Below are 12,033 nucleotides of genomic sequence, written 5' to 3'. Positions count from 1 at the left end.
CCAGACAGTCATTCACTTGGGGGATTTCAACACCTCAGTTATCTTGAGCATAACTCACAGAAAAAGAGGCCAGATACCAGAGATACACTGCAGGGAAGGCTCGATTGCCGTTAAACCTGGTAACATGCAGCAAGCCAGATGTATAGGAGCAAAAATGTTTAGGTGCCCGCTGATTGATCAGCCACTCAACTCAACTCAGAGTAGGGGAGGGGTGACTGCCAACAGACCCAACTTGCACCATAAAAACTGATACCAGGAAGACCGCCATAGATATGCGCGCCACACAAACTGCACTGACTAAGCAGTGGATTGTCCTACATTAAAAGTGTGCCACACTGGCATGTCAGCCTGGGCTCCTCCAGCATCTAGTTATCTTGAGCCAAGCCAATCATTAGCATACTGTAGTCTTTTAGACTGTAGGAATAGTATCAGGCCTCTTTGCTCATAGAGTGTAGTCAATCTATAAAACTAAAGAGGTAACTTGAATCTCCTGGTCCCCAGGACCAAATCTTTAACATACTCTACCACCTTCCCAACCAAGTATGTGCCATTTATCATACTGATGGCTTATTATGTCATAGAGGGCCTTTGTGCTCCAACTGATCTCTCCTGAAGCAAAAACTTATGCCAAAAGCATTGTTCAACTTCTGAAGCTCCATTCACTTAAAATATAAGTTTGAATGATGCATTCAAACGTTTTTGTTGAGAACCAACCAGTTATGATAAAAAGACAAGGTGTCAGCAAGACAAAAAATATCATAAACATTACAGATAGAACTCTCTCCCCAATAATTAGATATTGGTAGTGATTGAGCTGATTGGAAGAACTTGAACCCGGGTCTTCCTATCTGCAGTGGAAGATCTAGGGACATCGTTACACTGCCTACCAGCAATTAACAATGAAAGATTCTCCTCCTCCCCCATATGTTTCACACATGACCCATTTGCCCCTATCCCCTGATGAAGCTTGATCACCAGTGATACATCTTAGGGTTGTGAATCTAATTTTAATTGCTGGTAGGCATTGTAGCAATATCCATAGATCTGGAAAGCAAGGCCCAGGTTCTAGTTCTTCTACTGGATCCCCACCTATAATTATTGGAGGGAGAAGATTCTGTGTCTCCAGTCCATTATATTTTTTTGCCTCACTGCTACCATGTGTTTTTAGCACAAGTGGTTGGTAATAAATAATGACTTTTTAAAGCTTACTTCCAGTAACCGACAGCATGGAGCTGTCACGTTAACAGCCTGCAGGGCTTTAATCCCCAGAGGAAGCATGTTTTATGGCCCTGGGGATTAAAGCCCAGCAAAGCAGGACGTGAAAACACTATGGGGTGTTCACTAAGGGGTTAAACACCAAATCTGTTCCTATCTGACTCATTGTCTTTTCATTAACTCTCTATCATGTTATTCTACTCCAAATACACTAATAAAACTACATTCACATGGGCCCAATATCGCGCTTGTCAACATGCGTTCTACCCGTGGGTGTAAGGGGCTTTCCATGCAAAAATGCCTCGCATTACTTCTCTGAAGTTCCGATCCTCTGGCACTTGTTTGATGCGCGTCGGAGGGTGGGCAGGTTTCAATGCGAAATATCACATCGCACTTGCAGGCATATTTCAAGAAACGCAAAAAAAAAGGATATGCAGCAATTTTTACCTCGCAGCATTGCTGTGCAGGAAAACATCACTTATGTGTATGACTCTATTCAAAAAAATGGAGTTCATACTCGTGTGAATTTTGCGCTTCCGTGCATGTAGCCTAAAAGAATCCAATGATCTGAATTCTAAGGGCGATTTCATACGAACGCGTTTATTCCCCGTTATATGCGCCCGTGATAATCGTTTTCACTAGCTCTTTTCTCACCTGTTAATTGTATGGCAGAGAAAAGATAGGACCTGCCCTATCTTACCTACATGTAGTATTCCTATGTAAATATTATGGTTAATGTATACCAATAACGCTATATAACAAAAACAATGAGACCGGAGGCGGACGCCCGCCGTAGACTCCGCAATGCAAATACGCCCATGTGCAGGAGGCCTAAGTAATAACTTTGGTTTTGTATCAATTGAACCAGTATTTTAGCTACCCAATATCTTATGCAGCATTTCACTGCACACATCACACGCATTTTGTAAGTCTGGAGCTGCCTGGAAATTTGAAGTACTATATACTTTCTATTGTCTACAGGAGACAATAGGACAAACAAAGTATCTGCATTGTTTTTTCATGGCCTCAAGAGGTTACAAGTATATTTTTGCAATCTCTCAATGCCAAAGAAAAAACAATGCAGACACTTTAATTTTCTCCTGCAGACAACAGAAAGTATACTTCAAATTTCCAGGCAGCTGCAGACTTGCAGAATAAAACCCAGATGCATGCACTATGCATAATGACACATTCTGACTTAATAAAAACACATTACCAGTTACATGTGACCTAGGCAACACAAAACTAGCGTTAAATTCCTGGGAGCAAAACATTTTTTTACCTAGTGTTCCATATATATGGATAAACGTTATTGTTACTTGATTGATTGAATTAGGTTCACTGATTTTATGCAGTCACGAATAAGGAAAAAATCACAGCTTTTATTGTATAACAGGAATTTTTCTAATAAAGCATTTTTCTGGCAACCAACCCAAAGTGTAAAGTTACTGATATTTTCTAAACGTTTGTGACATAAGACATCGGGAACTAAGGGTTCTAACCTGGTTACAATCCTTTAAATCTGTTAAAAGGAATCTCTCACTAGACAGACCCCCTTAATGAAGTCCAGATGTAAGATGTTTATTAAACTCTTTGTAAAAAAAAAATCAAGCACCTAGAAGGAGTTGTCGTTTTGCTCCGAACCCGCCATGTAGATGCAGCTCAGACAGATATGCAAATGATTACAGTTGTGGTGGGATTATATGAACGATCTTGCCACCCGTGGCCTATAAAAAGGCTCTCAGAGGCTCATTGTGTGTAGTGACCTCTTTTTCCACTAGTGTAGAGCTTGTTGACCACTAAATATGTCTCTACAATGCAGTTGAAGAGATTTTGTTCAGTCAACAGAGTCTGAGAGGGGCGCAATATTGGAATGCAAGAAGTCGGATGTCTTATCCACAAATTGCCGTTCTGACCAGACTGTTAGGAGGTGTTGGGACCAGTGGATACGTGAGGGCACGCACACAAGGCAACCGGGCTCAGGACGCCCTGGACAGACCACTAGTAGAGAGGATTGTCTGACAAGCACTAGCAGCTCCAACTGTTTTGTTGTCCGCCATCCAAAAGCAGGTGGCACTATTGTTATAAGCCCTTGTGTCTGTTAGAAACATTTCTAGGTGCTTGGCTGAAGAACAATGCCCATTACGTGTACTGCCTTTGACATGCACCCTCCATTTGCAGTGGTGTCGTGAAAGACAAGACTGAAATGCTAGGTTTAGTTTGTCCACTGATGACGACCATGTTCATGTCTGGAGACCTAGGGGTGAGCATCTCAATTCTGCCTTTTGTCTGTGGAGCAGCACACTGCCCCTACTGCTGGTGTGATGGTCTCGGGGGCCATTGCATACAACAGTTGGTCACCCCTAGTAGTGGTATGAGGGACACTCGTGTGTTCCCCTCATGGCGGCTTCCAGCAGGATAATGCTAGGCCGCACACGCAAGGGCTTCATACCATTGCCACACTTCCATGGCTGCCTGGTTGTAAGATAAATCGCCAATAGAACATGCATGGAACCATCTGGGACACCAGTTTTGACAGCTTACAAGTCTGCACAATCTAGAGGCTCAGTTACAACAAATGTGGACCAATATGCTGCAGGATACCATATGGTGCCTGTGTGGGTCCATGCCCTCCTTTATCACATCTTGCATCCAAGCTAGACGTGGTACAACAGGGTATTAGAGCCTCCATACCTTCCTATATCCCATCTTGTATCCAAGCTAGAGGCAGTATGACAGGGTAGTAGAGCCCCCAAGACCACTTATATCACATCTTATGTCCAAGCTAGAGGTGATATAACAGGGTAGTAGAATCTCCATGCTCACCTGTATCACATCTTGTATCCAAGCTAGAGGTGGTACAACAGGGTACTAGAGCCTCCATGCCTGCCCACATCACATCTTGTATCCAAGCTAGAGGCAGTACAACAGGGTACTAGAGCTTCCATGCCCACCCGCATCAAATCTTGTATCCAAGCTAGAGGTGGTACGACATGGTACTAGAGCCCCCATGACTGCCTGTATCCCATCTTGTGTCCAAGCTAGAGGTGGTACAGCAGAGTACTAGAGCCTCCATGCCCGCCCATATCACATCTTGCATACAAGCTAAAGGTGGTACAACAGGGTACTAGCGCCCCCATGACTGCCTGTAGGCCTCATGTCCACTAGCACGCACGGATTCCATATGCTGAGCCCCGCAGCGGAATCCAGCCATGCCTGCGGACATGGACAGGAAAAGACATTTTCTTACCTGTCTAGATCCAGCAAAGGTCTCCTCCATGCCAGACAGATTTTCTTTCTTCAGCAAGGTGGATGCATCGGGACATGCTGGAAGTATGCGCATGCTGGAAGTATGCGGGATACGGAAGATTTTTTAAATCTCCTGTATCCCGTGGATCCGCAGCACATCCACAGTGACAGCTGTGGCTTTGCCACGGATCGGATGGCTTCAATTGACTTTAGTGAAAGCCGTCCCTGTGGGTTCTGCGAGATCTGCAGAAAAATGGAGCATGCTGAGATTTCTTCCCCCGTGTGCAATCCGCACGCCAGGAAAGAATCAGATCCACATGCTCTAAATTGTTTTGCGGATGCTAATACATTCCTATGGGCGGCTTGATTTGCGTTATCTCCCGCGCGGGTTCTACAAATCAAATCCACCTGTGAACATTGAGCCTTAGATTTGCAGGTATGGCATACCTATGCATTATCATGTAAAAGTATATAAGCCTGGTGGTAAAACTCTATATATATTACACCGTCCATTACAGAAGTGTACAGAATTGTGAGCAGTGGAGAATGGCAGGTACCATTCTATACCTTTCACTTAGGACATAGCATTGTTTTTAGGGCATCATGTCAGTTATTGATGTGCACACAATGAGACTGAAATCTGATAATCCTGTAGAATACTTTAAGGGTGGTTCCAGAAAAAAGATGAAGCAATATTTCGGGAAATGGGTGCCCTTTCTGAATCTACGAAGAGTGAAAAAAACACGACCAAAGTTGCATTGCTGGCCTCTTCCCTCTCCTTGACTTGAGAAAAGGCACCCAATGCCTAAAAAGTTGCTTTGTTAATTTTCTTGAACCACCATTTTACGGGGAGCCATGGAGCGAGAGATGTGTAACGTGCCACAGCGACCAAGATACAAGTCCCACACTGAGGAGCCGGCAGGGTAGAGATGGCATATGATGCATGTAATCTCAGCCAAGGTACTGCTAGGCCTCTTCCAAGCAATGCTGGGACAGCGGTTACCTGTATACCCCCATGTGGCCGGCACTCTCACTCCTCTCACAACTGTTGAAGAAGACCGAAGACCACGGACAGAACAGCACACCTAACTCTGAATCACTCATATTTATAGCATTCAATCATCACCTGACTAGACAAACTTGTTACATTTCCCAGACATATCCCAGCCACTTTCAGACATTAACCTGTTACATGCTACAGCTGTGCAATACACATAACACAAGACACTTTGCACAGTGCATCCACATAAAAGACATGACATGTATGACAATTATGAAATATGTAGACTTCAGGCCACTGTAGATGCATACTAAGGAACTTTAGGAATGGGTTTAAGTGGTGGTGTGATAGTGATGTAAGTAGGGGGAATGAGGTGGCTTATAAGAACTGGGGAGAGGAGCAGAAAATAGTTTAGCCACCAAGGGGAATAGTAGCACTCATCCTCCCTTACTCATTGTTTTAGAACAGCAGGAGAGGGCTGAGTATGTCACTCGGGTATTGTGGGAAAGATCGAGGTAGGAAGGGTCCTTGAAGTTAAATGGGTTTTGTACATAATTTATTGCACTTTATGAGTAAGTTGGATGATTAAGTATAGCTGTTCATGAGGACAGCTGAGTTGGGCCTCCTGGCGGTGGTTATGGGAATCAGAAGTTGGGCTCGGCAGTGCGACATTGTTAACTTGGGCACCCTTTGGTCACTTAATAGCAGCCATGAGTAACAGCGTTGAGAGCAGTGTGGAAAATAGTGGAGCAAGTGGTGGAGATATGGACTGCCTCCAGGGATGCTTCTTGTACATATGGTATTTAATTAGAGATGAGCGAGCACCAAAATGCTCGGGTGCTCGTTACTCGGGACGAAATTATAGCGATGCTCGAGGGTTCGTTTCGAGTAACGAACCCCATTGAAGTCAATGGGCGACCCGAGCATTTTTGTATTTCGCCGATGCTCGCTAAGGTTTTCATGTGTGAAAATCTGGGCAATTCAAGAAAGTGATGGGAACGACACAGCAACGGATAGGGCAGGCGAGGGGCTACATGTTGGGCTGCATCTCAAGTTCACAGGTCCCACTATTAAGCCACAATAGCGGCAAGAGTGCCCCCCCCTCCCAACAACTTTTACTTCTGAAAAGCCCTCATTAGCAATGCATACCTTAGCTAAGCACCACACTACCTCCAACAAAGCACAATCACTGCCTGCATGACACTCCACTGCCACTTCTCCTGGGTTACATGCTGCCCAACCCCCCCCCCCCACGACCCAGTGTCCACAGCGCACACCAAACTGTCCCTGCCCAGCCTTCAGCTGCCCTCATGCCACGCCACACTCATGTCTATTTATAAGTGCGTCTGCCACAGGAAAAGCAGGCACACACTGCAGAGGGTTGGCATGGCTAGGCAGCAACCCCCCCATAAAAGGGGTGGGGCGATAGTCCACAATGCTGTACAGAAGCAATGAGAAATCCAATCCTGTGCCACCTCCATCTGGAGCTGCACACGTGGGCATAGCAATGGGGAACCTATGTGCCACACACTATTCATTCTGTCAAGGTGTCTGCATGCCCCAGTCAGACCGCGGTTTTTTATAAATAGTCACAGGCAGGTACAACTCCGCAATGGGAATTCCGTGTGCACCCACAGCATGGGTGGCTCCCTGGAACCCACCCGCTGTACATAAATGTATCCCATTGCAGTGCCCATCACAGCTGAGGTAATGTCGTAGTTAATGCAGGTGGGCTTCGGCCCACACTGCATGCCCCAGTCAGACTGGGGTTCTTTACAAGTGGACAGATGTAGTAACAACTCCCTGTGGACCCACAGCATGGGTGGGTGCCAGGAAGCCACCGGCGGTACATAAAAATATCCCATTGCATTGCCCAACACAGCTGAGGTAGTAATGTCGTGCTTAATACAGGTGGGCTTCGGCCCACACTGCATGCCCCAGTCTGACTGGGGTTCTTTACAAGTGGACAGATGTAGGTTAAACTCCGTGTGCACCTACAGCATGGGTGGCTCCCTGGAACCCACCGGTAGTACATAAAAATATCCCATTGCATTGCCCATCACAGCTGAGGTAATGTCGTGGTTAATGCAGGTGGGCTTCGGCCCACACTGCATGCCCCAGTCAGACTGGGGTTCTTTACAAGTGGACAGATGTAGTGACAACTCCCTGTGGACCCACAGCATGGGTGGGTGCCAGGAAGCCACCGGCGGTACATAAAAATATCCTATTGCATTACCCAACACAGCTGAGGTAGTAATGTCGTGCTTAATACAGGTGGGCTTCGGCCCACACTGTTTGCCCCAGTCAGACTGGGGTTCTTTAGAAGTGGACAGATGTAGTAACAACTCCCTGTGGACCCACAGCATGGGTGGGTGCCAGGAAGCCACCGGCGGTACATAAAAATATCCCATTGCATTGCCCAACACAGCTGAGGTAGTAATGTCATGCTTAATGCAGGTGGGCTTCGGCCCACACTGCATGCCCCAGTCAGACTGGTAATATGTACCTTAACAGTAACCTCGTTGGTGGTAATGTGGTGGTGACTGCGGACCTGGTAGCGCGGTTTTATGTAGTTGGTGTTCGGAATGTGGCCAGGATTAAGTGGGCCGTGGCGGGGGGATGGTGGTGGTGCTCTCTTGTTGTGTCGTTAAAGGTGAAATTCTTGGACTGCCACCAGACGGACCAATGCAAAGGTATTTGCCAAGAATGTTTTCATTGTTGGAGGAGGAGGGGGATGTTTTGGAGGCACTATGTGTCCTCTACACGTGTCCGTGGTTATATGCACCTTAACAGTAACAGCGTTGGTGGGAAATGGCCTCGCCGCCATCATGTCTTTGTGAAGCCTCTGTTTCCACACCCCAGTGACATACCATTAGCAGCGGTATAGGCAGAGCCCAGAATTATTAACATTTCAGCGGTAGCATTAGGGACAGGCCCCACTGCAGCAGTTTAGGGAGATAACAGTCTCTTTCACATTTCAGTAGCTGCAGTATAGACAAGGCCCCAGTTACATTTATGTAGCTAAAGTGTAGGCCAACCCCACACACCTTTCTGTACCATGAGTGCAGGCGAAGAACATAGAAATTACTATGATTACACTGTAGGTGAGGGCCCAAAAAAATTGGTGTACCAACAGTAGTAATGTACCTCAGAAAAAATTGGCCATGCCCAACCAAGATGGCAGGTGAAACCCATTAATCGCTTTGGTTAATGTGGCTTAAGTGGTAACTAGGCCTGGAGGCAGCCCAGTTTAACGAAAAATTGGTTCAAGTTAAAGTTTCAACGCTTTTAAGAGCATTGAAACGTATAAAAATTGTTTAGAAAAATTATATGAGTGAGCCTTGTGGCCCTAAGAAAAATTGCCCGTTCGGCGTGATTACGTGAGGTTTCAGGAGGAGGAGCAGGAGGAGGAGGAGGAATATTATACACAGATTGATGAAGCAGAAATGTCCCCGTTTTGGATGGTGAGAGAGAACGATGCTTCCATCCGCGGGTGCAGCCTACGTATTGCTTAGGTATCGCTGCTGTCCACTGGTACCTGGGTCCAGGGTACAGGGTACCTGTACGCAACACATGGCTGTCTTCACTAGGAAGATCACTTTCAGGATCCTCCTCCTCAGGCCATACACGCTGAAAGGATGACAGGCAAGCAGCATGGGTACCGTCAGCAGTGGGCCAAGCTGTCTCTTCCCCCTCCTCCTCATCCTCCTCATGCTCCTCCTCCTCCTCCTGAACGCGCTGAGATATAGACAGGAGGGTGCTCTGACTATTCAGCGACATACTGTCTTCCCCCGCCTCCGTTTCCGAGCACAAAGCATCTGCCTTTATGCTTTGCAGGGAACTTCTCAAGATGCATAGCAGAGGAATGGTGATGCTAATGATTGCAGCATCGCCGCTCACCACCTGGGTAGACTCCTCAAAGTTTCGAAGGACCTGGCAGATGTCTGCCAACCAGGCCCACTCTTCTGAAAATAATTGAGGAGGCTGACTCCCACTGCGCCGCCCATGTTGGAGTTGGTATTCCGCTATAGCTCTACGCTGCTCATTGAGCCTGGCCAACATGTGGAGCGTAGAGTTCCACCGTGTGGGCACGTCGCACAGCAGTCGGTGCACTGGCAGATTAAACCGATGTTGCAGGGTCCGCAGGGTGGCAGCGTCCGTGTGGGACTTGCGGAAATGTGCGCAGAGCCGGCGCACCTTTACGAGCAGGTCTGACAAGCGTGGGTAGCTTTTCAGAAAGCGCTGAACCACCAAATTAAAGACGTGGGCCAGGCATGGCACGTGCGTGAGGCTGCCGAGCTGCAGAGCCGCCACCAGGTTACGGCCGTTGTCACACACGACCATGCCCGGTTGGAGGCTCAGCGGCGCAAGCCAGCGGTCGGTCTGCTCTGTCAGACCCTGCAGCAGTTCGTGGGCCATGTGCCTCTTATCTCCTAAGCTGAGTAGTTTCAGCACGGCCTGCTGACGCTTGCCCACCGCTGTGCTGCCACGCCGCGCGACACCGACTGCTGGCGACGTGCTGCTGCTGCTGACACATCTTGATTGCGAGACAGAGGTTGCGTTGGAGGAGGAGGAGGAGGAGGGTGCTTTAGTGGAGGAAGCATACACCGCCGCAGATACCACCACCGAGCTGGGGCCCGCAATTCTGGGGGTGGGTAGGACGTGAGCGGTCCCAGGCTCTGACTCTGTCCCAGCCTCCACTAAATTCACCCAATGTGCCGTCAGGGAGATGTAGTGGCCCTGCCCGCCTGTGCTTGTCCATGTGTCCGTTGTTAAGTGGACCTTGGCAGTAACCGCGTTGGTGAGGGCGCGTACAATGTTGCGGGAGACGTGGTCGTGCAGGGCTGGGACGGCACATCGGGAAAAGTAGTGGCGACTGGGAACTGAGTAGTGCGGGGCCGCCGCCGCCATCATACTTTTGAAGGACTCCGTTTCCACAACCCTATACGGCAGCATCTCAAGGCTGATAAATTTGGCTATGTGGACGGTTAACGCTTGAGCGTGCGGGTGCGTGGCGGCGTACTTGCGCTTGCGCTCAAACACTTGCGCTAGCGACGGCTGGACGGTGCGGTGCGAGACATTGGTGGATTGGGCCGAGGACAGCGGAGGTGAGGGTGTGGGTGCAGGCCAGGAGACGGTAGTGCCTGTGTCCTCAGAGCAGGGTTGGATCTCAGTGGCAGGTTGGGGCACAGGGGGAGAGGCAGCGGTGCAAACCGGAGGCGGTGAACGGCCTTCGTCCCACCTTGTGGGGTGCTTGGCCATCATATGTCTGCGCATGCTGGTGGTGGTGAGGCTGTTGGTGGTGGCTCCCCGGCTGTTCTTGGCACGACAGAGGTTGCACACCACTGTTTGTCGGTCGTCAGGCGTCTCTGTGAAAAACTGCCAGACCTTAGAGCACCTTGGCCTCTGCAGGGTGGCATGGCGCGAGGGTGCGCTTTGGGAAACAGTTGGTGGATTATTCGGTCTGGCCCTGCCTCTACCCCTTGCCACCGCACTGTCTCTTGCAACCTGCCCTGCTGCTGCCCTTGCCTCCCCCTCTGAAGACCTGTCCTGAGTAGGCGTTGCAAACCAGGTGGGGTCAGTCACCTCATCGTCCTGCTGCTCTTCCTCAGAATCCTCTGTGCGCTCCTCCCTCGGACTTACTGCCCTTACTACTACCTCACCGATAGACAACTGTGTCTCATCGTCATCGTCCTCCTCACCCACTGAAAGGTCTTGAGACAGTTGCTGGAAGTCCCCAGCCTCATTCCCCGGTCCCCGGGAACTTTCCAATGGTTGGGCATCAGTGACGATAAACTCCTCTGGTGGGAGAGGAACCACTGCTGCCCAATCTGAGCAGGGGCCCGAGAACAGTTCCTGGGAGTCTTCCCACTCCTGAGCATGTGTCATTGTAGTGGAGTGAGGAGGCTGGGAGGAAGGAGGAGCAGCAGACAGAGGATTCGGATTTGCAGCAGTGGACGGTGCAGAACTGTGGGTGGACGATAGGTTGCTCGAAGCACTTTCTGCCATCCACGACAGGACCTGCTCACACTGCTCATTTTCTAATAAAGGTCTCCCGCGTGGACCCATTAATTGTGCGATGAATGTGGGGACGCCAGAAACGTGCCTCTCTCCTAATCGCACAGCAGTCGGCTGCGATACACCTGGATCAGGAGTTCGGCCTGTGCCCACACCCTCACTTGGCCCTCCGCGTCCTCGGCCGCGTCCACGTCCTCTAGGCTTACCCCTACCCCTCAGCATGCTGTATTACCAGTGATTTGATTTCCCAGCCAGGAAATAAATTGGCGCAAGCCTGCTGTTAAACTTAGCTGGCTGCGTATGATTTTTTTTACGTTCTCCACCCAGCACACACGTACCCAGAACTCTGAGGACTGTCAGAGGCAGGCCAAATAGAATAGTTGCCATTTTTTTTTAAAGGAAAGGCCCACTGCGTATATTCAATCAATAATAAATGTGTTGTGGCCCTGCTGTGTGTCACAGAACTGCAGTGTTGCACAGTTATTAACTACAGCAGAGCGGTGATTTCCCAGCCAGGAAATAAATTGGCGCAAGCCTGCAGGCCAAATAGA

This window comes from Eleutherodactylus coqui, chromosome 13 (assembly GCF_035609145.1).
Source record: "Eleutherodactylus coqui strain aEleCoq1 chromosome 13, aEleCoq1.hap1, whole genome shotgun sequence".
In the NCBI taxonomy this organism is placed as follows: Eukaryota; Metazoa; Chordata; class Amphibia; order Anura; family Eleutherodactylidae; genus Eleutherodactylus; species Eleutherodactylus coqui.
The sequence above is the reverse complement of the archived record's forward strand: the minus strand, read 5'-3'. Positions refer to the sequence as shown.